Genomic DNA, 26,431 nt, shown 5'->3' with positions numbered 1-26,431 from the left:
TCTGATTTCAGCTCACCAGGCAGAAATTTCCAGGCTGGGAACTTCATCTCATTCATTCCATGGATTATTGATCAAAAGAAGCTTGAAACAGGTAGGCTCCCAGAATCAAAAGGACAAGCTAGAGATCAGGCATGACCAAAACACACCCAGAGGCCAAGGGATTTACAGTGCACTTCCTTGTTCATAAATCAGAACCACAGCAGAGAGCCTGGGACACAGCAAACAGCACCACCTGTGCTTAGACAGGCCTGATGCCTGGGTTACCTGTGTCCTCCTTATGCATTGCATGTAAGATAGCTCCAGCTCACATCTCTGGCGAGAGACCACTTAACTAACTAGTGATACATGTTTCTGTTTAGAATTTTATTCCCAGAGGTAACACTTTATTTAAGCAAAATCTTTGCCCACCACTGGAGCTGTCAGCCCACAGAAGTGTTTAAGCCAAGCTGTGGGAAAAGCAAAACTCGGAAGAGCACACTTCCAGAAATGCAAGGTTTAAATTTTTAACTAGCTGGATCACTTTGCAGGAGTGACTTAATCTCTCTAATCCTTAATTTAATAATTACAGGATTATGTTGAACATTTAATGAAATAATACAGGTCAGGTAATTATCACAGGACCTGGTAGACAGTAAGCACTCAGTAAATGTTAGCTGAGATGCTGCTGCTGCTGCTCCTGGTGATGTCAAAGAGTGAGCAGAAGAAATCCTTATTTAAACAATAATTCTGTATCTTTAGAGTTGAAGGTCTTACCAGTGTCAGCCACATACTTGCTCATTCCTTTTCTTTCTCTACAAACATGAGCCAGTGTGCAGATATGGGCAACGCTGCCTATGGAAAATCTTTGAAAATGTTGACAAAGTATTAGAAAAAAAATCACACTTGTAGATTTTGGTGCTTGCCTCTTTGTATATTCAAAAATAAAAAATGCCCAGGATTCCAAGGCCTGTCCAGTCAGTAGCCCCTGCCTGTTTAGGAACCGGTCCCAGCAGAATGATGACCCAGGCCTAATGATGGCCTGAAGGTGCGGTGACCCTGTGTTTATTTCCTTGTTGATTTCCCTTCCCGCCTCCAAGCTCATTTTCCCATTGCCTGCAGGAAAACAACATCCAGGGGATACGCAGGCCTGACTTGGCAGCCTTAAGGGTGAACAAAAGGATCCTGGCTTCTGGCGAGAGCAGAAGGAAGTTCAAGGGAGACTGGGCCCATCTAAACCAGAACAGATTGGTCACTGATGCTACCAAGTGCCTCTCTGTGGGGGCTGCTTTCCCCCAAAGCTCCCCGTAGCTGGTCTCGGGTTTTTGGATCTGCCCTACCCAAAGCCTTGCAGAAGGGGTAGGCTGGAGTGATTTTCGTGCATATCTGGAGCACAGAACACAGGAAAGAGAAAGAACATTTCCCCGAGCTACTGCTGAGCCGCAAAAGCTGAGCTCGCAACTGGACCATCTGCTGAGGCCTCTCACTCCTGGGAACCAACCCGCAGTGCAGCTCAGGTAAGCCGGCCTGGTTCCTCCACCAGGTGGAATCTCGCATGATTTGGAAAACTTCGCGCCTACCCAGCCTCCCACCCCCAGCCCTATTCAACACACACACACACACACACACACACACACACACACACACACACACACACACACAGCAAGTTGTTGAGGAGAGTCTAGAAGATAGAAATATCTAGATACATCTTTTTAAAAATGGTAGAAAGGCCTCAGGCCATTTGCTCTCTTGATACTGATTTTTTCTGCACTGGTCTCCATGGAAACCTTCATCTACTTTCAAAAAATGAAAACGACTCGCCAAACAGGTCAGTAAAAATGTGAGAAATGCCACTGATGGTAACTGGCTTTATGTAACATTATTCTTCATCAGGATTCAAAATGCATCCACATGCAGATTCTGTTTCATTTCTTCAGTAAGAACGGGTGATGCCAATGCAGCAATTGTACCCAGGGAGTAAGAGGTCAAGGGAAGCTGCGAGCTGCCCGTGGGTGCGCAGGGCTGTGGGCTCTGGCGGTGCATCCTGTCTTCGTTCCGCCTCTTTCAGTCGAGTGGGGATCCTGCCCCCTAAACCAAATTCCAGGCTACATTCTTGGCCACATATTCTGACAAATGGTCTGATGAGAGGATGGAATTTTAAGAACGGGAACTCTCCTGGAAAATCCAGAAACAGATGGCCACAGTGTCCTGTGCAATATCCCACCTTGTCATTTAGCCCTGTTTACTGCCATTCCCGGGTGTTGACTCCAGTTCAACACATGGTAGACTACGTTCCCTGCACCCACACCGCCTGGGGCCCGTGTCGGGGCGTGGTGCAGGCGCTGTGCCCGAGGGGTCTAATGGGGTGCAGAGTAGGGGTGGGGGCTCTCCCAAGGAGATGCGCTTCCAACTTGGGCTCGGCATAAAGTGGGGGCTTGGATGGATGGGGAGCATTTCAGATCAGCACAGCTCCCGGGGAGGACCTGTGGAGCCAGCATTGACAGCAAGTCCGCGGGGCTGGAGCCGCGTGAGCAGCACAGCCTGGAAAATGAGACTGTCTGGACTTGGTTCTACCACCTATTAGCTCTGGGTCCTGGGGTAACTCAGTTAACCTCGCTGACCTCAGTTTGCCGATGTGTGAGATGGGAATGACGGTAATACGGCCCTTGTAGAGTTGTCGTAGGTTTAAATGAGATAATGCATGTGAAGCCTTTATGGGCCGTAGTAAGTGCACGGCAGATGCTATCCATTGTGATGACCAAATGCCTGGCTCCGGGGGAGATGCAGGGAATACTGATAAGGGGAGCCCTACGTTTGATTTAATCCAAACATTCTGAGTTAGTTGTGTGCACCTAACTACACGCAGTGCGACGCGTGCTCTGGCCTCGCGGAGGAGGAATCTGCCAAGTCTGTGCGAGCTGGGGGCTTCTGCCCAGCCCGCAGGGAGGGTGGGGAAGAGGGTTCGCGGCAGAGGCCCTTGTGCAGGGAGGTGGCGCGGAGCGGTGGAAAGAGCGACACAGATCTGGTTTTGAATCCCAGCATTTATTTCTATATTGACCTGTATGTATTGAAAACCATCAACTCACACTGATATTTCCAATGCAAATGCAACCCCACAGAGCCTTCTGCCTTCCCGATTTGTAACTCCCCTCTCTAAGGTTATTCAGAGCCTGGATCCCATTTTCTTTAACTTATTTGCTTATCCCCTGCATGTCACCACCTGCCATCACAACCACCTCCCCCTTCCTCCCGCAGATGCCCTCCTCCCCCTGCTTAGGCGCTGACACTGTGTTCTGGGGTGTCCTGTCTCCTCCACCCCGCACATGGGTGCCTGCCCTGCTGGGCCCCACATCATGGCTTTAAGGACTGTGACCCACGCCATGCGTTTGTGCATGTATATGTGTTGTCACTGTTTTTGACTTGTGTGGGGTCAGAGCCGTCTACTCCATACAGACAGGGCACATGTCCCCAGCACCCGGCCTTAAGGATTGCAGTTCACCCCATGAGTCAATTCCATGCGGTTCTGCTCTCATCTACAGGGACATGGGCTGCTAGCTCCCCACTCAGGGCAGAACATTTCCAGAGTGAAAACTACTGGGCAGTCTCTGCTCCTTTTTCTACTCTGCCAAGTCCTGAGCTAGACTCTCCCTCGTTCCTTTACTCACCAGCAGACGTGAAGCACTTACTGTGCACCAGGTGTTTGGCTGGGGTGGGACATAGGGATTAAAACCTTGCTCTGTGCCCTAAAGGAGCTCCCAGTCCGCTGCGGGAAGGAGACAGGCAGTCAGTGTCAACTCCCGGTGGCCAAGTGCAGGGAGAGCTGTCTCCACAGCCTGCCGTGGGAGAGCACCGAGCCCAGACGCGGTGGGCAGAGCGAGAAGGAGATGCCCGAGGGAGTCGGGAATGGGCAGGGATTAGCAAGGCACAGACGGGCTAGAAGGGAGGCGCAGGGAGTGGCGTGTGGGAGGGTGGAAGGGTGAAATGGGTGGAGAATTTTGAGAGCTAAGTCAGGGTGGCTGTGCCAGGCCCGGGGGCACAGGGAGGGGCTGGACAGGCGGGCACAGGCTGTCAGATGGGCCATGCACGCCAGGCCAAAGTGGCTGGAGTTCAGGCTTCAGGACAAGAGGCTGTGGAGCCAGACTTTCTGAGTTCAAACCCTGGGTCTGCGACTTACCTGTAGCTGTTTGATCTTAGGCATCTTAGGCAAGTTACTGCTCTGTGCCTCAGTTTCCCTTACTGTAAAATTGGAGATTGTAATAGTATTTACCTCATGAGATTGACAGGATTAAATCAGTTCTGTTATGTGGTGCGCACAAAAAGCCACAGCATATGAAAAGCATATAGTAAACATTAGCTATTATTACAATTATCTCCCAATAGGTGGATCAAAAAGGGGTCAGGGTGTTGGCAAAGCAGAGGCACCAAAAATAGAATCAATTAATTGAAAGAGAGAAATTTAAAAGAATAGATTTTGGCACTTTAAAAGAAACTCTGAAGTTGTGGTCTTGAGAAAAATCAGAACTTTTTGGACTTCTTTCATGGCTCACTGGTTTTTTTTTTTTTTTTAAACATATTTTAGGGATTAGGGGCACCAAAATTTTTTTATTATTTCAGCCTCAAAAGGCCCCAACGTTGCTCTTCATTCCAAAGAGACCTTCTCTCTTCTACTGGTTTTCCATTCACCATGGTCTATTAGGAGCGGCCGTCACATGCACTCAGTGAGTTCCAGCCCAGTAGCAATTGTCATGATGGTCAGACAAACCAGCCCCAGCCAAAGCTACCCCAAAGCTAAACGGGGAGCATCTTGAAATTCAATTATTGCCAGAGCAATTCTTCACCCTGAATGTGTGTGTAGGGATAGAAGGGTGGGGAGAGGGGGGTTGTTGAAACCCTTCTGAAAATCTATTTGCAATAGGACGTGGCAGCCTCTCTCCAGTGGCCGTCTAGACACCTGTTGTTGGAGCTGTGAGCCAGTCCTCCCTTCCCTACAGTCCACACCCCTAGAGCCAGAGGAGCCAAAAATAGAACCGAAAAAATGCCAATGATACATCAAAATAAAAAAAGTCTGTGCATTGAAAGACATAATCAACAGAGTGAAAAGACAGCCCATGGAATGAGAGAAAACATTTGCCATCATATATCTGAAAAGGGGTTAATATCTAGAATACATAAAGAACTCTTACAACTCAAAAATGAAAAATATCAAACAACCCAATTCAAAAAAAATGGGCAAAGGACTTGAATAGGCATTTCTCCAGAGAAGATATACAAATAGCCAATAAGCGCATGAGAAGATGCTCAACATCACTAATGACTAGGGAAATGCAAATCAAAACCACAATGAGATATCACTTCATACCTATTAGGGATGGCTACTGTAAACAAAAAATAATAATAGTATTGCGAAGGGTGTGGCAAAATTGGAACCCCTGTGCACTGTGGATGGGAACGTAGAATGGCACTGCTGTTGTGTGAAGTGGCATGACAGATCATAAAAAATTAAAAATAGAACTAACATATGATCCAGTAATTCCACCTCTGTGTATACACCCAAAAGAATTGAAAGCAGGGACTCAAACAGATATTTGCACATCCATGTTCATGGTAGTGTTATTCAAAATAGCCAAAAGATGTAAGCAACCCAAGTGTCCATTGGCGAATGGATGGATAAACAAAACGTGGCACATATACACGATGGGGTATAAGTCAGCCTTCAAGAGGAAGGAAATTCTGACATATGCCGTAACACGGTTGAAACTGGAGGACATTATGTTATGTGAAATAAAGCCAGTTACAAAAGGTCAAATATTATATGATTCCACTTATAGGAGGTATTTAAAGTGGCCAGATTCATTGGAGACAGAAAGTAGAATGGTGGTTTTCCGGAGCGGGGAGAATGGAGAGTTATTATTTAATGCTGTGGTCCCCAACGCCCAGGCTGTGGACTGGTACTGGTCTGTGGCCTGTTAGGAACCGGGTTGCACTGCAGGAGGTGAGCAGTGGGCAAGCGAGCACAGCTTCATCTGTATTTACAGCCACTCCCCATCACTCCCATCACCGCCTGAGCTCCGCCTCCTGTCAGATCCGCAGCAGCCTTAGATTCTCACAGGAACACAAAACCTACTGTAAACTGCGCATGGAGGGATCTGGGTTGTGGCTCCTTATGAGAATCTAATGCCTGGTGGTCTGAGGTGGAGCTGAAGTGGTGATGCTAGTGCTGGGGAGTGCCTGCAAACACAGATTATCATTAGCAGAGAGGTTTGACTGCACAATAAATGTGATGTACTTGAATCATCCCCAAACCATCCTCCCCCACACACTCCCCAGCAGCTTGTGGAAAAATTGTCTTCCATGAAACCGGTCCCTGGTGCCAAAAAGGTTGGGGACCATTGGTTTAATGGGTACAGAGTTTCAGTTTTGCAAGATGAAGAGTTCTGGAGACAGATAGTGGTGGGTTGCACGGCAATGTGACTGTACTTAACACTACTGAATTGCACACTTAGAAATGGTTAAGATGGTAAATTTCATCTTATGTGTATTTTAACACAAGTGAAAAATGCCAGTGGACCCTGGCTTGTTTTTCCTTAAAAAGGTGGACCAATGGTTCTGGGCAAGATGACTAGGAAAACTATAAAAGAAAAACAAAAGTCCTAGGATTTATAGAGATATTTCCCACATCTCAGAGCTTCCTAGAAATGTTAGAGACCTAAATTTCAATACTTAAATTTCTATTTTAAGGCTCTTCTCTGGGAAAATAAATATATACAAAATAAGTCTTGGTCAGAACTTGGTCACACTCTCAAAGATTGGCTGAGACATTCTCTGTTAAATCACAAGAAACCAACTCTACCAGTGCTCTTGGAGGATATAAGGAGATTGCCTCCTAAAACATATAATATCAATGGCATGTTGAAGACACAGAAATGAAAGAGACGCTCTGCAATAGGTTTAATTATTCAGTGTATGTGCGCGTGTGTGTGTGCATTGCTCAAACATTTCAGGTTTGCAGTTCTTGATGGTGGCAGACAAACCAAAAGGTGGTATGTGAGAGGATTTTGCTAGTCTAGTCCTGCACCAAAATTTATAAACAGACCCAGAACGAGGCTGCATCTGAATTCAAGGTCACAGCCTGTGTCAGATGAAGCATTCACCGAAGCTCTGGTGCTGGACAAGAAAGAGAGAAAAAAATGGAGCAGAGAGAACCCTTCCTCCCTGTTTCCTGAGTGTCTGACCAGGAGGGCAGCCCTGGCTGCCGGTTCAGTTCCTGCCTTTTACAGCTTCCTCCACTGCTAAATGTGCAGGTTCACGTCGTCATCTCCACGACGGGAGGGGCAGGGGCGTGTGTGTCTTGATTTACTCGTGTGAAATTGGAACAATACTGAAATAAGAGTGAAAAAAATTAATAGCGGGTAGCAGTGCTTCGTAAAGCATAAAACAGATGTGTGTTTTTATTTGTATACCACTTCCTCCCACAAAAAAAAAAAAAAAAAACAAACTGGTGACTACAACCGGAGAATAGAAAATAGAACAATAGCCACCTACTAACATGGCCCATTTCTGGCCAGCACAGTGTTTTTAATTTTTCATGTCAGCCACCGGACATTTAAACATCAGGAAAGTTCATATAAAAATCCAAATTTCAAATTCTTTTAAGACGTAGGAAAATCTGGCCACGTCGGTCCCACCGGCCCTCACTCCTTCACTCACTCTGCAAGCAGAAGCAGACGGGGTGACAGTTCTGTGCCCGTATAGTTCTGGGTGCTGAGTGGGGAGCAGAGGGGAGACAGACGCTGACCGACTAGACAGATACATACGATAATTGCAGGAAATTATAAATGCTACTAGTAAAGCAGGGTTGGGGCTAGAGACTGACCATGGGGGAGGGGAAACGTTATTTTAATGGAGTGGCCAGCGAAGACCTTTCTTGGTTTGCCACCATCCCCAACACACCCCATGGCTACACTCCGGTCACCTACTGATGCCTGCCTGGCAGTTGGAGGCATCTGAGGCTCTGAGCTCTGCCATAAAATGGTGGGAATTATAAATAAGAATTTAAAGTAGAAACAAGGGAAATATTAACAAGAATAGGATAACAAGAGCAACGGAAATCAGAACCAAGTGTGGATGTCATAAGGACCCTAACGATTGGTTGGTTGGGCATCAGATTTAAATGAGTTTCCTGGCAGCCAAAGCAAAAGGGAAATATCCCTAATGACATCATTGTCATTTTCAGGAAGGAAGAAATAAAGCCATCCCTTTATAGGTACGAGCTTTCGTCACTTGGCCTTGGAGTAGCATTGATCACGCCAGGCTTTGTAAAGGGGACTCGGAATGAAATGTTAAATCAGCATTGTCACCAACACAGGCCCAGGACTGTGGCATTTCTCATTGTTTCAGTCATTCATCCAAAACACCTTTACTGAGACACAAATAAGCACCGGAGATGCAAAAATTCCTATTTTTTTCCTAATGGCAAACCTTGTCTCAGCTAAACTCGGATTATGTAGGGCAGACCCCTTGTTCCTTCTGGTCTCAATTCGCAAAGTGTTTAGAACAATGGACAGAACACCTCTCATTCATACTGTCTCCCTTCCATGACTGTCTTTTCTCAGCCGGTTAGACAGTGAGAAAGCAAAGATTGTAACTAAGTTCTTTGCAACAGGCCTCAGCGTCAGCCACTCCTATTGCTAAAAGGCAGTTGCTGTGGCCCTTGACCTTTTGATTTAAGCAGGCAAACCCTCTTTCCCTTTTCTGGAATAGCCCCAATGGAGAACACCAATGGCGGTGCACGCTGACACCTTGGCACTGAGAACAGCCCACCTGACAGAAGGAAATTAATCTGTTTGTTCACCCTCTGCACACAGGGCTCTGCCATACTCCTGGGTGGGTGACCAGAGGCGGGAAATCTAGCCTGTCTTCCAGAATGTTCCTGGGGAGCTCTTTCATGGCGCCAGTCTCTTAAGCCTCCCAAGAGTTCCCTTGCACAGGAGCCCCTCTCCTGGGTTCTTAACTGTGGAAGCTCCATGGTGTATCCCAGGGGGCAGAGCTTTAGCAACTTGCCCAAAGTCACCAAGCAGTAAGACCTGGGTTTGCAACCAGGTCTGTTACACCCCAAAGCTCTCAGCTGGAGGGAGAAGGGAGGGGAGGAAAAGGTGAAGTGAAAGGGCAAGAGGTCCAGGCAGCCAGCTCTTCAGTCCTCTAAGCGTCATTACCCATCCCCCATGTCCATCTGTGACTACACTGTCCCTTCCAGTTGATGACTGATTAAATCATAAAGATTGAGGTGTTCGCCCTCGCCGTTACTGGCATTGGGGCTGGATGATTCTTTGTTGTGGGGGGCTGTCTTGTGCATTGCTGATGTTCAGCAGCACCTCTAGTCTCTACCTACGAGATGCCAGTAGCACCTTCCAAGTTGTGACAACCAAAAACGTCTCCAGACAATACCAAAGGCCTCTGGAGGGCAAAATGGCCCCACTTGGAGAACCACTGCAGCCATCTCTGTAGTGTCCCTTTGACCCCAGGAAGAAAGGGCTAAAGCGTAATCATGCCAGGTGTGAATTTCAGGGTGCACAGGGTATGTGCAAAGGGCCCCAAGCTGGTGCTGGCCTCTCAGGGCCTATCAGACGGGCCAGGAGAGCCTTGTGTCCCCTGTCCCATGTTGGGCCTCCAATTTAAAATCTTCACATCATGTCCAATGTTACGTACATGTTGAATTTTTAATGTATGTTCAAAGAACTAATTTGTTCCATATATGCATTTAAAATATATCATATTTTTATATGTTTATTTTGGGATTTCTTTCATTTTTAACATCCCAAGAGCCTCAAAAAGAGTGAAAGTGGCCTGGGTCTGTGCTGACATGCGCTGCTTCCGTCCCGTGTGGCACGGTCAGGCACACAGGGGTGGGGACTCCAGGGCTGGAGGCCCTGAGCCCACACATTGTTCCCCACGTGCTCTGACTGGTGCTGCAAATTCCACAAAGACTCTCCGTGCAATGTCTTTAAATAACAAATTTTAAGTCTTTAAGAAAATCTCCCTGGGAGAATATATTAACATTAACAACCTCTCAAAACTCAGTAATGAGAAAACAGTTCAAGCCAACTTCAGAAATACAATAGTCAAGAGATTTGAACAGTCACTTTGCCAAAGAAGATAGACAGATAACAAGTAAGCTTATGGAAGAGATGTTCAACATCATTAGCCATTAGGGAAAAGCAAATTAAAACCACCATGAGATACCATTGCATATCTATCAGAATGGCTAAACTTAAAAAGACTGACCATACCGAGTGTTGGTAAGGGAATGTCAGAACAGGAACTGCTGGTGGGAGAGTAAAATGGTACAACCACTTGGGAAAGAGTTTGACAGTTTCTTAAAAAGTTAAATGTACACCTACCAACTGATCCAGCCATTGCACTCCTAAGCATTTACCGAAGAGAAATGAAAGCTTACATCAGTACAAAGACCTGTACACATATTTTCACAGCAGCTTTATTGATAATAGCCCCAAACTGGAAACCACCCAAGTGCCCACCGACAGGTGAATGAATAAACAGACTCTGCTGTGTCCCCACAGTGCAATACTGCATGGCAGTAGAAAGGAAAGAATAAATCCCAGAATTATGCTGAGTGAAAGAAGCCACACAAAAAAGAATAAGCATTGTCTGATTTTATTTATATAGGATTCCAGGATGTGTAAGCAATCTATAGTTATAGAAAGCAGATCAATGGTTGCCTGGGAACAGGGTGGAGGGAGAGCAGGGGGGAGGGACTACAAAGGAACAGAAGAAATTTGGGAGGTTTTGGACATGTTCCTCATCTTGATGATGGTGATGATTTTAAGGGCATTTGCATATGCCGAAATTGATCAGATTGGTCCATTAAATACGTGCGTTAGGATGGATCCCTGGGTGTTGTGGGATGGGCGGGGGCAGAGGTACAGCCATTAGGTCCACCCAGGTGATTTCTCCATTTCCCTCTTCTCAGGCCGGGTGCAGAGGTTGTAGCCATAAAGCTTCAGCGCTGCCCGGATAATGTTACTAGAGTGAAGTGTGAGAAACGCATAAAAAATGCATCAGCTTGTTGGTGGGTGAAAGCCCTTCTGTGGCATCCTCTCCCTGTTCCTGAAGAGCACCTTTTATCTGGGTAAGTCCCCTCTCGGGGCCAGAAGAGATTAGATCAAAATGCACTGGATATATTTGCACGGCTAAAAATCCCTCCTTCTTAGAGAGTAAAGAGGGTGACCCCCCCTCCCCCAGAACAGAGAAAGTGGCCAAGCAGCTTGGATCCCCTCCAGCTTACTCAAGCCAAAAACCCGTGCAGCAGCCCAGTGTTCATTGAGGAAAGAAAATGCACACACAGAGTGGTGCCCAGCGCCCAGCCGCCTCCAAGGCCCGGGGTCTGCAGGTGCAAGCTCCGATTAGAGCAGCCGGCCTTCCAATACCTTTTCATCCCGAACAAGGGCTAGGCCTCAGCCCCCGCCAGGGATTGAGGACGGCCCCGGAAGGACTGCCGACTAGACTAGGGGAAACAAAGACTGTCCAAATAAAAGTCGCTCATGTGAGTTGAACCTGAAACCCAGCTTCATTTCCAAAACCTCTTGTGGGAATTAGCCAATGCACCATTTTGTGAAAAATCAGTCACTGGCCACAGGAAACAAACTGCCTTCCAAGGCCCTCCCCTGCCTCTGTAAATGACCATGGGGAGTTTTCTTTTGCAAACTAGCTAGGCGCAATATTTACAGCACCGGTCTTGTGGGTTGTTTCTGCCATTGGCAACAGTTGCCCTAGACTGATGTATTTTTCGGGGTTACGGGTGCAGGGTGGGCCTCCTGCAACTGACGGCTCTTTATTATTAATTTTGTTTTAATCAAAGCTTAAAACAAAAACTTTTGATCCTGCATTTTTAGCACAGAGGTGTGTGGATTTTGATGTGCTTGCCAATGCTCTATCCTCGGCAGAAAAGCTCTAAGGCCACAGATTCATTTTCTCCACGCCTCCTCCTCTCCCTCTTCATTTTTTTTTTGTTGTTGTTGTTTTTTTCTGTTGACTTTTTTAAAGAGAAGGCTACCGAGTTTGCAGGGGGCTCCATCCTTCCTCTGTAAGCAGCTCAGCCCATTCCCAGCCCAGGAGGAATCCAGGGGCAGGAAGACTTCTCTATGGCCATCTCCTGGTTGCGTCCCCACCACCAGCCCCCGCTGTTAGGCACTGCTTCCTCCCCTTCCTGACCATCTTTCTTGTTTTCAACACCTAAATCTCCAAAGAAACGCCAGCAATTAGAAATGTTAACAAAGAATGTTAAAAACCTGCATGCCCACCACGAATGTCATACTATTTTTCTGTTTCCTTTTAGATCTTGTCACTGGGCTTATTTTCTTGTCTACTCGATATGTGTATGTACATAAATGTCTTGATTATTCTCCTAACTTGGCTTCTCCACTGGGTGTGCAATCAGGAAACACGAATAGCTTGTAGGTTGGCAGCAGAAGAAATAGTCACTTTAACCCCCCAAAACAGTCAGTTCTAGGAAGCAAGAATGAAGCTAGGTTTCCGAAGGCCTCTGGTCACAACATTTTCATCAGCCTTGTTTTGCGTGTTTCTGTTTTCCGTTTAAAGACATCTTATTTGATGCATAGTGTTGATTTATTGATGTTGAATTCATGGCCAATAGCCATATAACTCATGCCTGAACGAAGCTTATCTAACACATGCATTTTCTCCGTAAGGCATATGTCAGCTTTCTTGAGCTTAGGAACGTTAGACAGCACTTCAGCACAATGCTTGCTATTTCAAAGCAAAATTACCAACAAAAAGCACAAAAATGAGGAAAACGTGGCACTAAATAGGCCTCAAAAATGGCGCTTGTTTACAGTGTGAGAGCTGAAACAAAAAGCCAGAGAGTCACCCTGTTTGACCCCAGCTGGGAATGTGTGACTTACATTTTTGCTGCTTTGAACATGTCCACAAATGACCACAAAACCACTATTAGTACTGATTTTGTGGTTACAATTACATTTTAGGTAGTAAGCAAATGCACAACTATGGAATCCATAAATAACAAGAATTAACTATACATGTGTTAATATATCTCATGAAGACAGGAAGCAGGTGGTCATTCGTATTCCCTTTGAAAATAGTTTAACTACTTTCTTGTTAAAAGCACCACCATGGTGACTGCCGTCTATCAGCCGTAAATCATTTCTTCCAAGGCAGTAGTTTCAGGAATATGTGGTGGGAGCTTTCTCTCCTGCTTCCAAGATCAGCTTCAAAATTTCTAGGTCTGGTTGAGCAGAGTCCCCTGGGTTGACGTCAGAAGGTCTGCTTTTGAGTGGTGGTCCAGTCGCTATCTGCAGCCTGGCCTTGAGCATGGCACAAATTTCTTCATCTGTAAAGGAGAAAGTCCGCATTTCATCAATTCTAAGACATCCATTCTTTTACATTTTAATCTCTCTGAAACTGTGTGGTTTGGTTCTGTTTGTTTTACAGTTGATGACGTGTCTTGGTTTCATTGGCAGCATTCTGTTTTCTTTCTGGGCAGTACCTGAAATAAGGGTGCAGATTCCACCCTTTGGCATCTTAGAAGTGATGAAATATATTAATAGTAATAATGATACCTACCTTGCAGTGTTGTAAGGATTGAGCAATGCTACAATTTCACAGGGTTGTTGTGAAAAAGCAAATAACAGGTGAAAGGATAGGTAGAGTCAAAGCACTTGCAAATTAAGGGATTATTACCATGACTGTGAGAATTTTCTTGCTCCCAGAATGGATAAATCTTTTACTTTTGAAATTACTCAGGAAATTTCATAAGAGCTGCACCACAACCCCCTGTGACTCGGATTAGATTTTTTTTCAAGCAATGGTTGGTACAAACAGATTAGTAAGTCATAAAAATTTTCATCATTGGATGGAGATTTCAAAAAGAGTTTAAGAACCATGGCTTTGAGGAAAGAAAACACAAGTTTCTTGGGGGCCAGAGCAGTCCTTTCTCTGTGCCCATGATGCTGTGACCGTAAGGTGGCCTCTGGTCCAATCATTGTGATCTTCTTTACATTATGAGATTCTTTGCTTGTGCAAACTGGGTTTTGTCTCATGGAACTGCTTCTGCCTATGTTCTGTTCTCCTGGTGGTAAAAGTAAAGTGAAATAATCGAGGCACTAATTCAGTCCTAAACTATTAAGATAACCCAAGATTCTTCCATCTGTGTCATCCAGATCAGGATCAGGGGTCCCCAACCTATGGTGAATTGCATAATTATTTCATTATATATTACAATGTAATAATAATAAAAATAAAGTGCACAATAAATGTAATGTGCTTGAATCATCCCGAAACCATCCCCCCATTGCCAGTTCGTGGAAAAATTGTCTTCCATGGAAATGGTCCCTGGTGCCCAAAAGGTTGGGGACCACTGATCCGTATCATCACCTCAGTTGTGGCTTTTGCTTGTTTGGGGAAGGGAGGGAGGTTACCTGGATTCTGTGTGCAAGAGAAAGCTTGTAACACCGTCACTCCAGACAGGTGTTTGAAACTACAGTCCATGACCCTGTTTCCTTGTGTATGTCTGTTTGTTTCTCGATGTGAAGGGACAATATAAATCCAAGAAATTGCACCGGAGTCTAACTATGGACATAGGATGGGGCCAGCTACTCGGGTATGGAGGACAGAAAGGCTACCGGGGGTTTTGCTCCCTGATGGGAAAACATGGAGTTTGCTCCGACTGCTGTCCTACCGCCCGATTACTACCAAAGTGAGTTAAGCAATGGGAGGGGGCAGAAACCCAGGGTTTATCAGGCCACTTCTGTGTGTGTAACTGTTTCCACATACCTTACTATGGGCATGATCATCTCCATTTTACAGTTCTAGAACCTGACACTCAAAGGGGAAATAGTTTGCTTACGGTCAGAAGAGTAAGGGACAGAACCAGCCTAACACCCCAGCCGTCCTGCCCGAGAGTCCTCCTCTTGCTGCTCCAGGGGCCAGCAGTTCTAACCCGAGTCCCAGAGATGCGTCACAGTCCCTCTGCTGTTTCACTTCTCCCGTGGTCTCCTCTGAGGGGCACTTCAAACCTGGCCACTTGATTCGCATTGTGTTCTCACCGCGGTGGCGTTGGTCAGCAGGTGCATGCTAAGTTTTTCGAGACTATGTGTGAAGTTCTGTTTTCCCTCGAGCCAGGCAAGGGCGTGTCCTGCTTGCACCACCACACCTCCTCCCTTAACCAAAAGCAAGAAAGAAAAAGTCATAGCTGTGCGGTCTCCGTGAGAATCTCTTTGATTTCTGCTCTCAATGGCAGGCATTGTCCTCAGTGGTTATTACTTTTGGAGTGCCGGCCAGTGAAGATTGGTATCTCCTTACGTGCGTGCAGCACGGGAACACAGAGATTTCAACCGGCCTGGCCAAGGGCACACGAGGAATTAGTGAAGGGGCCAGAAGCGGGGCCCAATGCTCCTCATTCCCTGCCGTTGGCCGTTATCAGCCCGCACCGCCGTTTTATGCTCACGTGGTAAATATTTACAGCTTTGAATAACTTCCCAGCTGCAGTCAGGACGAGAAGTCCTCTCATTTATATGCGTGTGCATGCAAAACAGATGCGGGAAAACGTAAACTTGAATTAGAGGGGCATAGTCTCCCCGATTAGCAGCTAGGCTAAAACCCGGGGGAACCGAGATTTAGGGCTAGTACTTTGTCCCTTTGGATCTCTGGATGGTTTTTTCATGTTTTTGTATACAAGATGGCTTGTTTTTTATGAGTTACATAGAATCATTAAATTGATCAATTGATCAAATCATCCCCTACTTCCCAATGGGCATTTTTTACATTAAAGCACATATAACGTACAATATTAGTCATATTTATCTTTATAATAATATTGAAATAATTGTAATATATTAAAACTGAATGGACTCATTCTATTCTAATCACAAATATTCCTCTTTTTTTTTTTTTTTTTTGAGACAGGGTCTCACTCTGTCACCCAGGCTGGAGTGCAGTGTTACGGCACAATCAGAGCTCACTGCAACCTTGAACTCCTGGGCTTAAGCGATCCTCCCGCCTCAGCCTTCTGAGTAACTAGGGCTACAGGCCCACACCACCATGCCTGGCTTTTTAATTTTTTTTTTTTTTTTTTAGAGAGATGGGGTCTCATTATTTTGCCCAGTTTGGTCTCGAACTGCTGATCTCAAACCATCCTCCTGTTTGGCCTCCCAAAGTACTGGGATGAAACGCGTGAGCCACTGCACCCAGCCACAAATATTCTTTAATATAACATAAGATTCTTGAAGAAGAAGAACATCTACCTCAATGGAAATTTATATTCTTTAAATGAGATTGTTTTAAACCGTGCAGTGAGACAGCTCTAATTCAAACTAACCAGAGGAAAAGAGTTTTGTTGGCTCACACCATGGGGAAGCCCAGAGGGGCATCCCTGGTTCAGACAACATTGGTGCTCTTCTCTCTCCACATCTGACCTCTGCACTGTTCCGTGCTAGAGTCTGATGGTGTCATCCTGCCCTTCCCATGAAAGATGGGAGGTGGCCCTCGTCTGAACTGCTGGTTTGTAAAAAGGCAGACAGGACTGCCTATCTGTGACACTTCCTGTTCCAAATGTCCTTGAGGAAGGATTCTGACTGACGTGCTGAATTGGCCGCCCCTTGCACCAATCCCTGGGACCAAGGAGAAGGGGATTACGCTCAGCTGAGGCTGGGTCACGTGCCCGCCCTCCCTGCACGGAAGGTGGCGAGTTGGTGACTGCAGCCCCATCAGGACCAGGCAGTGGAGGAGTTACTCCCAGAGGTAAGGGGGGTACCAATGCCAGGATAGCAAACATCTGGGCACAGTGCTTCACAACTGTAATCCCAGCACTTTGGGAGGCTGAGGCAGGAGGATTGCTTGAGGCTGGGAGTTCAAGACCAGCCTGGGCCACATAGCAAGACCCTGTCTCTACGATAAAAAATAAATAAAAAGAAGGATAGAAAACTGAGCCAGGCAGACAAAAAAGTGTCAATTATATCAGCCTGTTCCACTGGGCTTATGATAATAATAATTATGATAAAAATCCAGTTGAGCAACTACTATTGGGTGCTCAAGGCTAGAGTGTGACTTTCAGATGTCCCCCCTCTTCGATGTGGAGTGTCATCGTGGAAGACGTGGTTTACAGCAGACTTCATGCCCCTGTGAGCTGACTCGTGATGGCTTCACAGTGCTATTAACAAGAATATGAGCAACAAAATACATTTTTCTCCATCAATTCCTGCACTGAGTTCAGTGCTTTCCAAATAATATTTTATGAATTCCGGGAGGTCCCTTGTGAAGTAGCTGGCACGTATTTCACTGCAGGGCCTTTCTGGTGATGGAGAAACTGGACCCTAAGGAGGTTATGCAATCTCCCCAAAGTCCCACAGCCGGTTTGTGGCCGAGCCCGTAAACTCTTGTCTCCTGTTGGGACTGTGGAGATCAGCTCCGCTCTGGGCCACCACTTGGCCCAGACAAGGAAGATTGATGAGGGCTCTTGTGTCCAGCACTACCATGATCGAGTTTTAATGGCCTTCATTTTCATCCTGCGAGGAAAACAGCATATCCTTCCCCGGCTAAACACTATTGCAGGAAACGCCACAAACCAGCCTCCTGGGTCCTGTTTATAAAGATGAACCCCACCTAGCTCTGCCGAGCTGGCCAGAACTGATAACCTCGTGGCAGCTTCCCTGGCCGTGGCCTGCAGGACAAGGGTCTGTATTTCCGGGCATTGCCATGCATTTGTCTTAGTTTCTCACGGCCAGAGGAAGTGAAAAACACTTGCAAAAAAAAGGGGAAAAAAGGAGGTGAAGAAACACTGAGAAAAAGAGACAGTAAGAGGAAGATATAAAAGGGAAGAAAGAGAGATTAAGAGAATCCTGGTGCGTGGGGAACCAGAGAGAACAGTGGAGAGACAAGCTTAGAGGAAGGTGATGTCCAAGTTCCAGGAGGCAGGGGAAGCTGACATTCCCGAACCCCTGCCATGAGCTGTGGATTTGCACGTCCATTCTCTTGTTGCATTTAGTGTGATCAGCACAACGTCTTTGCAGGGACGTGTGGCCGTCTCGTGTCATATAGAGGAGAAAAGGAGGATCGTAGAGTCCAGGCCACTGGGTGGACTCGTGCAGCTCGTAAGTGATGCCGTCGGGGCTAAACCCAGACACCTCCGATCCCACAGAGCACACCCTTCCTCCCCACCCTCCCACCGCGCACACTAGCCAGTCACTGCGTGTTTCAGGACGGGTTGTCTGCAAGTAGAGCCCGAGACAAAGATTCTTGCACAAAGGATTTCTGGAAGCTGTTCTCAGGAGCAGGGCGTGAGGGAAGTGGGACAGAGCAGGGAAACTTCTAGCAAGGATGTAGCCTCAGCCACTGCAGCGTTAGCCTGATCTGACAGGGAACGTGAATTGCACCCCAGAATTCATCCTGCGTGGAGTCAAGGGAGCCAGGCTGTGCACCCAATGTCAGTCGGTCATCATCTGCAGGCTGTCCCCTCTTGGCCGAGGTGCTGGGGGAAGCATCGCAGGGGAGCAGCTGGTTAGCAGAAAGCAGGTCCCCAGAGAAAGGAGGCGGCTGTAAGCCGTTAGCAGGCGCTCACTGTCACGGCAGCTGGGAGAGGGGGTCTGTGCACGGCAGCAGCATCTACTACACACTCTGCTCCCGGCCTCTGACTGTGAGAGGGGAGGGAGGACAGGAGCCCAGAAGGGAAGGAGCCACTGTCCTGGGAGGTCACTGAAAACCCCACTCTGCGTGCTGACGTCAGCTCCCAGGGGCCTGGCCAGCGTGGCAGCCAATCTCGGGCAGCTGTCCTCACACAGGGGCAGGTCTGTGACAACTCAGCCCTAGGGCCGCCCTGGCACCACCCGGCCACCCTGAATGGCCCACCTGCCCCTCCAGGTCAAGGTTCTATGCGTTAGAAGAACTGGAGGACCCAGGATCTTTCTTTGGCCCCTTCCCCACATTCATGTATTTATCATCAACTCTTTCTCCACACTCCTTCCTTTGCTTTTCCTCAGCAGATTTTATTTTAAAATGTCAAAAACTTAATAAACATGGAATCACACTGTCAGGATTCTCAAGGACTTTTACAAAAAAATACCAATGCCCAGGCTCCACCTCCAGGGAGACTCCGAATTATTAGCCTGGGATTTCTTTTAAGTCCTTGGGTGACTCCCAGTGACTTGCTGCCAGGATTGAGAATCACTGCACCAAACGTTTCTCAGTCACTTTGGGCCTATATGTTAGAACTACCTGGGACATTAAAAAATAAAATAAAAAACAATGAAACCTGCTGGTGTCCCTAGAAATTCTGATTTAATTAGTTTTAGGTGGGGGTATGACATGGGGAGGGGGTTGTTAAGTTCCCCAGATGTGTCTACTGTAGAACCAAGATGAAGAACCACGGGCTTGGGGACTTTTTCAGCTGCACCGTGGGGATGCATGTCAGGTTAGGGAGGTGGAGAGAGGCCTCTGGCAGCCGCAGGGTGACAGAAGAGACTCTCCCTGTCAATTTGACCATGAACAGCCTGTTTGATCACACTTCCTACCAAAGGTAGGGTGGAACTCGATGTTTCGGGAATCATTTTGTTCTGCAGGTCTTCCTGAGCAGTTTTCTTTCTGCTGGAGGCCCACAGGGAAGCTCCCTTCTCCTCCCAGAGACGGTGGGTGGAGAAGGGGATGATTGGACCTGAGATTAAACCCAGAATGAGTTTACCCACTCAAGACAGTTCAGGCTCCTGCATTCTCCCACCCCACTTCCGCTCACCGGGTACACGGGCCTGGGGAAGGCGAGCTGTTGGGTACCGAAATGGTCTCCAAGCAGCTGCACCTCTTAGCTCCAAGGCCCCCCACCCTCCTTTCTCACCCATCACACCCAGGCTTCTCCGTGTCGACCCCATTCGTGGGACTGCACTTCTGGCCCAGAGGAACCCGCTGCAAAGTTCTGGCTGGCTCCCCTTGTCGGCTCACCTGGGCTGGCTTGCCCAACTCAGCCTCTGCAACCATGCAGTCCCGCCCCCCCCAAGTGGATGGTTCTCCTGCCTTCTCCTGGTTCCCCTTTCCAACTTCTAAAGGCCAATACAGTCACATCTTGATCCTCAGGGTAGTGCTCTAAAGTCACTGTGAACACTGCATTAGCAAATTCTGAACCATTGCTCCTAGGGGCACTACAGAGTTAGCCTCCTGCAAGCCTCTGAAGACAACATTTTCATCAGCCAATCAATACATAGCCATGTTTTATGTGTGTTTTATTTAATACATATTGTTGATACACTGACATCAAACTCACAGCCAATAGCACTGTGACATGTGCCTGAACAAAGCTTCTCTGCTGCACATATTGTCTCTGTAAGGCACAGCACAGCCTTCTTGTGCTTGGGAACGCTAGACAGCACTTCAGCATGTGCTTGGGAGCCATTTTTAAACAGTGAAATCACCAACATAAAGCCCAAAAAATATGGCAAAAAGGGCACTAGTTTACAGTGTGAGAGTGGGAGCAAGAAGGTGGAGCTCGCCTTGTTCCACCTCAGAATGTCTTCATCTGGTGGCTCAAATTTTTGCAGCTCTGAGAATGTCCATGAGTGACCACGAAGACACCTTGATTATTGATTTGGGGGGGTACAAATAAATTTTAGCAAGTAGATGAATTCATAACCATGGACTCCACAAATAATGAGGATTGGCCACATAAGCTCCCAATTCTGAGTAACCAAATATTTTAGTTCCTTGCTATTAATTTGAAAGCCTCTGTTTTAAGCAGGAACTCCTGAAATACTACAGTGTATAGCAGAGGGTAAAGGGAAAACTCATGCCATTGTTACTGCCTTTTTTGTTTAAGCAAGAAATTATTTTCATGGGAAAAGACTTATATTTCCAAAGATGATTACGTTTCTATTTTTTTTCCTGGACCAATAAAACATAATAGAAAAAAATCAGTATAGGTCCAGTGTCTAGATTTTGGCTTTTCAGTGGAACAGTATTTTGGAAGAATGAGAGAAATAGATGTATTGTGGTTCTTATTGTGCATACATCTAGAAGATTTTTTAAAAACAGTGTCACCCATTTAAAAAATCAAAACAAGATGTGCCTGCAATATTTAAAAAAAACAAAAAACACCAAAACCAAACCAAACGGCTCTCTCCCGGTCAGGGGTGTTGGCCTCCATGTTTTGCGGGTGATGTCTTCTGGGAAGAGGTGCAGGCTCCCCACCCCCCTCCCCTCACCATCCCAAGGATTGAGCAGACGTGGAGAATGGGTGTCCTTTATCCCATCCCGCAGGTCTGTCCCTTACCCCCGGCCCGGCTCTGCTGTGCTGTGTTGTCCGCGGGGCAGATGGCTTTGCGGCTGGTTTGGAGCCACCTTGGGCAGGGCTGCGGCGTGTGGCAAGAGGAGCCGCTCGGAGGGCAGCCTGCATCTTTTATGCCACACTCTCCCTCTTGGAGTGAAGCCAAGCTTTGGCGCTGCCTGGGACGTTGTGAAAAGAATGGGCCAAAGCAAGGGCAGAAAGTGCCAGAATGAGCCCTTAGCACTGACAGTCTGCCTGTTTGCTGGCGTCGGCCTAACCCTGGTCTGTGTGTTGGCTTGTCAGGACCTTGCAGCCACTGTTCTGGCCTCTGCTGGGGACAGCGTCCTGTCCTGCTTCAGGTCCCGGGTGCTGTGAGGGTCGCTGGGGGCAGGAAGGAGGGGGCTTCAGCCACCCCTCTACCTCCGCAGCCCCACAATCGGCTCAGACCAACGTTCTCAGCTCGTGTGGCTCCCGTGTGGTCACAGCTTCAAGAACAGCCTTCCACTGCCCCGCCCGTCCTCCAGTGGCCACCTCCAGGCTCTGCCCAGTGAAAGTCTGGAGACGATTCTGCATCTAGAGAATTTAATTTTCACTCCCACTTGAGAACTCGAAGAGGCCTTCAAGCTGAATGTTATACGCTGATTCCCACGGTTTTCTTTCTTGGTTGCTTCCTAAGTGCGGTTTTTCTCCGAGACTGTGCAGTCAGAATTATGCAATCCTGGGTCCACTTGACCCAGAGCCGAGCCCTCGTCCCACTGAACATTCATCCCCTGGAGAAGCGCAGAGGAGGGACCGGAGAATAAGGGTGTCGGGCTCCCGACTCAAGCACTTCTACACCTTCTTTGAGAGCAGAAAAGTCAGCGGAGGCCGAGCAATCTCTGATTCAATGCAATGTGTTAAATCTGAGCAGAAACTGCGTCCAGCCTCAGAGGTGTGCTCACTCAAGTCCGACCTACCTGTAGGCAGCTTTAAAGGAGAGAAATGGCTTCAACTCTGTGCATTCCTTCAACAGTTATTTGATTTTTTTAAATTTTAATTTTCTTTTCTTTAGGTTGAGAGAATTCAGTTTGGGATTATTTCACTTTATTGGAGGCAGGGGATATCAATTCAAAGTAGAATTTTTTTTTAATTTCAGAATACTTTGGGGGTAGCAATGTTTTGGTTACATGAATTGCTTTTGTGCAGTTTGAGTCAAAGTTGTAAGTGTGTCCATCACCCATATAGTGTGCATTGTACCTGTTAGGTGTGAATTTACCCATCCCCTCCTCTCCCTCCCACCTGCTTGGTTTAATGGAATTTTACTACCATATGTGCACATGAGTGTTGACCTATAAGTTTCAGTTTAGTAGTGAGTACATATGGTTTTTGTTCTTCCATTCTTGTGATACTTCACTTAAAAGGGTGGTCTCCAGCTCCATCCAGGTTATTACAAAAGGTATCAAAGTAGAAAATCTTGCTTTGTTGATGTGTGATCGAGTTACTTTCAACATAAGAGCTCACCATTAGTAGGAATTCTCGTGGAAATAGCATGAGAGTCAACCCAAGTTATTTGGAAGTGTATTAAACTTTCAACAAGATTGCTTCCCTCTGTTAGAATCAGTTTACCACCACTTGGCTGGGCTTTTCTTATAAATGTCAATGAGCAGTTTACATTGGGAAGGCTGGTAGATACATCTCGGGGACCACCCTGTACCTTCAAAGACCCTAGGAAAAGAGTTAAGTGGATGGGAAAGCTCCTAGGTAACGAGAAACTCCAAACCTGGTTCCCATCACGCCATCTAGGGAAGACTTACTGCACTAGCAGTTCTCTCCTCCCTAAAGACACCACCAGCCCCTGAGACAAAGGCTGGGCACAAAGCTTGAAATGTCCTGTGCCACAGCCCTGTTCAAACCCAGTAAGGGTACATGGGGCAAATGGAGCTCCCACCCTACGCTCCTGTCCAGCCCAGCTGGTCTGGGACCCTTGTCCAGTCTTCACACAGTGTTTTATGCCGAAGATGTCTGAAGAATAAAGGTTCCGTCTTCTCAGACTACTTCTGCACTTCTAGCTTCAATTTCCATTTTAGACTCTTGGCAAAAGATGGGCACATGGTATGGTTTTTATTAGATTTCAAAAGTGAACTTAATACTCAAGTCTTTGGTTTTTATGATTATAAAGCCCCAAAGAAACCCTGGAGCTTTCTTCGGATCCCAAAAGAGCTGAAGAAGAGCTCGTTTCCTTTCTTTGTTTTGCCTATTTATGGCAAAAAGAATGTAAAGAAATGACTTTTGACTGAGAAGAGATGCGATTTTCTGTATTGGCTAGCTCCCAATTTCGTCAGCTGTTGATAGGTTTCTGATGCACCTCTGGTCTGATCTCTGCACCAAAGCCAAGTGATCTTGTCAAAATGCTGTTCTGCCCAGTGCCAGCACGGTCCCTGGCTCAAAGCACGTTCAGCAAAGATTTGGTCAATGAACAAACGAGGAAATGAACACTAATTTGTAGGCGGCTAATCCCTATTTATTTTTTTCTTTTCAGAAAATTTTATTGAGGTATAATTCATATACCATAAAATTTACCCTTTTAAAGCACACAAGTCAGTGTTTTTAGTAGATCTACAAGGTTGTGTGACCATCACTGCTGTCGAATTTCAGAACATTTTCATCACATCAAAAAGAAACCCTGGGCCTATTTGCAGTCTTTCTCCATTCCCACCCCTCCCCTCCGTTCAATCCCTGAAAACTAATATATTTTCTATCTTTATAGGTTTTCCAATTCTGGACATTTAAATGGAATCATATGATATGAAGCCTTTTGTGTCAGACTTTTCTCACTTAGCACACTGTTCTCAAGGTTCGTCTCTGGTGTAATATATGTCAGTATTCATTCCTTTTTATTGGTGAATAATATTGTATTATATGGATATACAACATTTTATTTATTCATTCATCACTTGATAAAAACTAGGGCTGGTTCCATTTTTTGGCTATTATGAAGAATGCTGCTATGAGCTTTTGTGTAGACACATTTTTAGTTTGCTTGGATACACAAACACACACACGCACACACACACGTACACACTTCCCTAGCAGTAGAATGGCAGGGTCGTATGGTAATTCTATTTAACATTTTGAGGAACTGCCAAACTCAAAAGTGGCCACACCATTTTACAAAACTAGCAGTGTAGGAGGGTTCTAATTTCTCCATATCCTTGCCAACACTTGCTTCTTAGTTTTTGTTTTTACCATTTTTGAATATACAATTCACTGGCATTAAGTACATCCACATTATGGTACAACCATCCCTACCACCCCTCCCCAGAACTTTTCATCTTCCCTAACTGAAACTCTACATCCATTACACAAAAACTTCCTATCTCCTCTTCTCCCCAGCCCCTGGTAACCACTGTTCTACTTTCTGTCTCTGTCTCTATGTATTTAACCACTCTGGGTACCACATATAACTGGAATCATACAGTGTTTGTCTTTTTGTGACTGCCTTATATCACATAGCATAATGTCTTCAAGGTTTATCCATGTTGTAGTATGTGTCAAAATTTTATTCCTTTTTAAGGCTGAATAATATTCTACTGTATGTGTATATCACATTTTGTTTATCCATTCATCTGTCGATGGTCACTTGGGTTGCTTGTACCGTTTCGCTATTGTGAATAGTGCTGCTATGAGCATGAGCATGCAAATATCTCTCAGTTCTTTAGGGTATATACCCAGAAGTGGAGTTGCTGGATCATATGATAATTCTATGTTGAATTTTTTGAGGAACCTCCATAATGTTTTCCACAGTGGCTGCACCATTTTATATTCCCACCAGCAGTGCATAAGGGTTCCAATATCTCCACATCCTGGCCAACACTTGTCATTTCATATTTGTTTTTTAAAAACACAGCCACCCTAAATAGATGTGAAGTGATATCTCATTGTGGGCCGACACTTGCTATTGTCTGTCTTCTTCATTTTAGCTCTCCTAGTGGGTGTGAGGTGACATCTCATTGTGGTTTTGATTTACATTTCCCTAATGACCAATGATGTTGAACATCGTTTCTTGTCTTTATTGGCTATTTTTATATCTTTGGACAAATGTCCATTCAAATCCTTTGCCCAGTTTTTAATTGGCTTGTTTGTCTTTTTATTGTTAAGTTGTAAAAGTTCTTTATATATTCTGAATAGAAGTCCCTCCTCTGATATATGTTCTCGCATTCCATGGGTTATCTTCATTTTCTTGATGGTGTCCTTTGAAGTTCAAAAGTTTTTAATGTCTTAATTTTTTAAAATTTTTTATAGAGACGGGGGTCTTGCCATTGCCTAGGCTGGTCTCAAACTCCTGGGCTCAAGTGATCCTCCTGCCTCGGCCTCCTTAAGTGCTAGGATTACAGTAATGAACCACAGGGCCCCCAAAGTTTTTAATTTTGATGAAAACCAATTTATTTTTTTTATTGTTGCTTGTGCTTTTGGTGTCATAGCTAAGAAGCTGTTGCCTAATCCAAGGTCATGAAGATTTACTCTTATGTTTTCTCCCAAGAGTTTTGTAGCTTTTGCTCTTCCATTTAGGCCAATGATCCATTTCGAATTGATTTTTATATAGGATATACCTACAAGTTTTAAAAATATTTACCTTAAAAATATATAAATCTTTTTAAAACAATTGAATTTATTCCTTACTCTGCAAAAGAGGACTACTGTCGCAATGTTGAGCAGTTTCTTTAATCGGAATCATTTTCAAATGAATTCTTTAAAAATGTATAAGAATGTTTACATGTAAAAACTTTTCCTGGTCTTTAGCCATATATACATTGTACTTAAGAATCACGATCAAACATGATCATAATCAAACGCTGAATAAATTTGAGTGTGCCTAATGTGCACATGCAGGGCTCCAAAAACAGAAGATCTGCAGGACCAAATGCTGCAGAAAGGTCAAGGTAAGGGACGCCCCCTCCCCAAGGCCTCGGGTTTAGTGGTTGGAGACCCTGAGTCCCCCGCGAGAGCACAGCTTCAGCACAGTGGGAGGGGACAGTGAGGACCGTGAAGTTGTGGGTAAAGAGACTATTTCTTGTGAAAAGGAGAGAAATAGGGTTATGATTAAAAGGTATGGAAGAGTCAAGGGAAGAGTTACTCAAAATAAAGAAAACCTGAGCATGTAGGGGGTGAGACGAGGGAGCAGGG

At 45.9% G+C, this 26,431-nt stretch overlaps 1 protein-coding gene across 2 annotated transcripts in view; it reads left to right on the top strand.

Moving 5' to 3' along the window:
* Positions 1–1,147: 1,147 nt before the first annotated feature.
* Positions 1,148–26,431, top strand: part of LNX1 (ligand of numb-protein X 1) — a 150,262-nt gene continuing 124,978 nt past the window's right edge. For both annotated transcript variants that reach the window (XM_045533017.1, XM_045533018.1), the window contains exon 1: positions 1,148–1,493. The gene's annotated coding sequence lies outside the window, so the exon portion shown is untranslated. The remainder of the gene's footprint in view (positions 1,494–26,431) is intronic.

This window comes from Lemur catta, chromosome 19 (assembly GCF_020740605.2).
Source record: "Lemur catta isolate mLemCat1 chromosome 19, mLemCat1.pri, whole genome shotgun sequence".
Taxonomy (NCBI): Eukaryota; Metazoa; Chordata; class Mammalia; order Primates; family Lemuridae; genus Lemur; species Lemur catta.
This window is presented reverse-complemented; position numbering and strand designations above follow the sequence as displayed.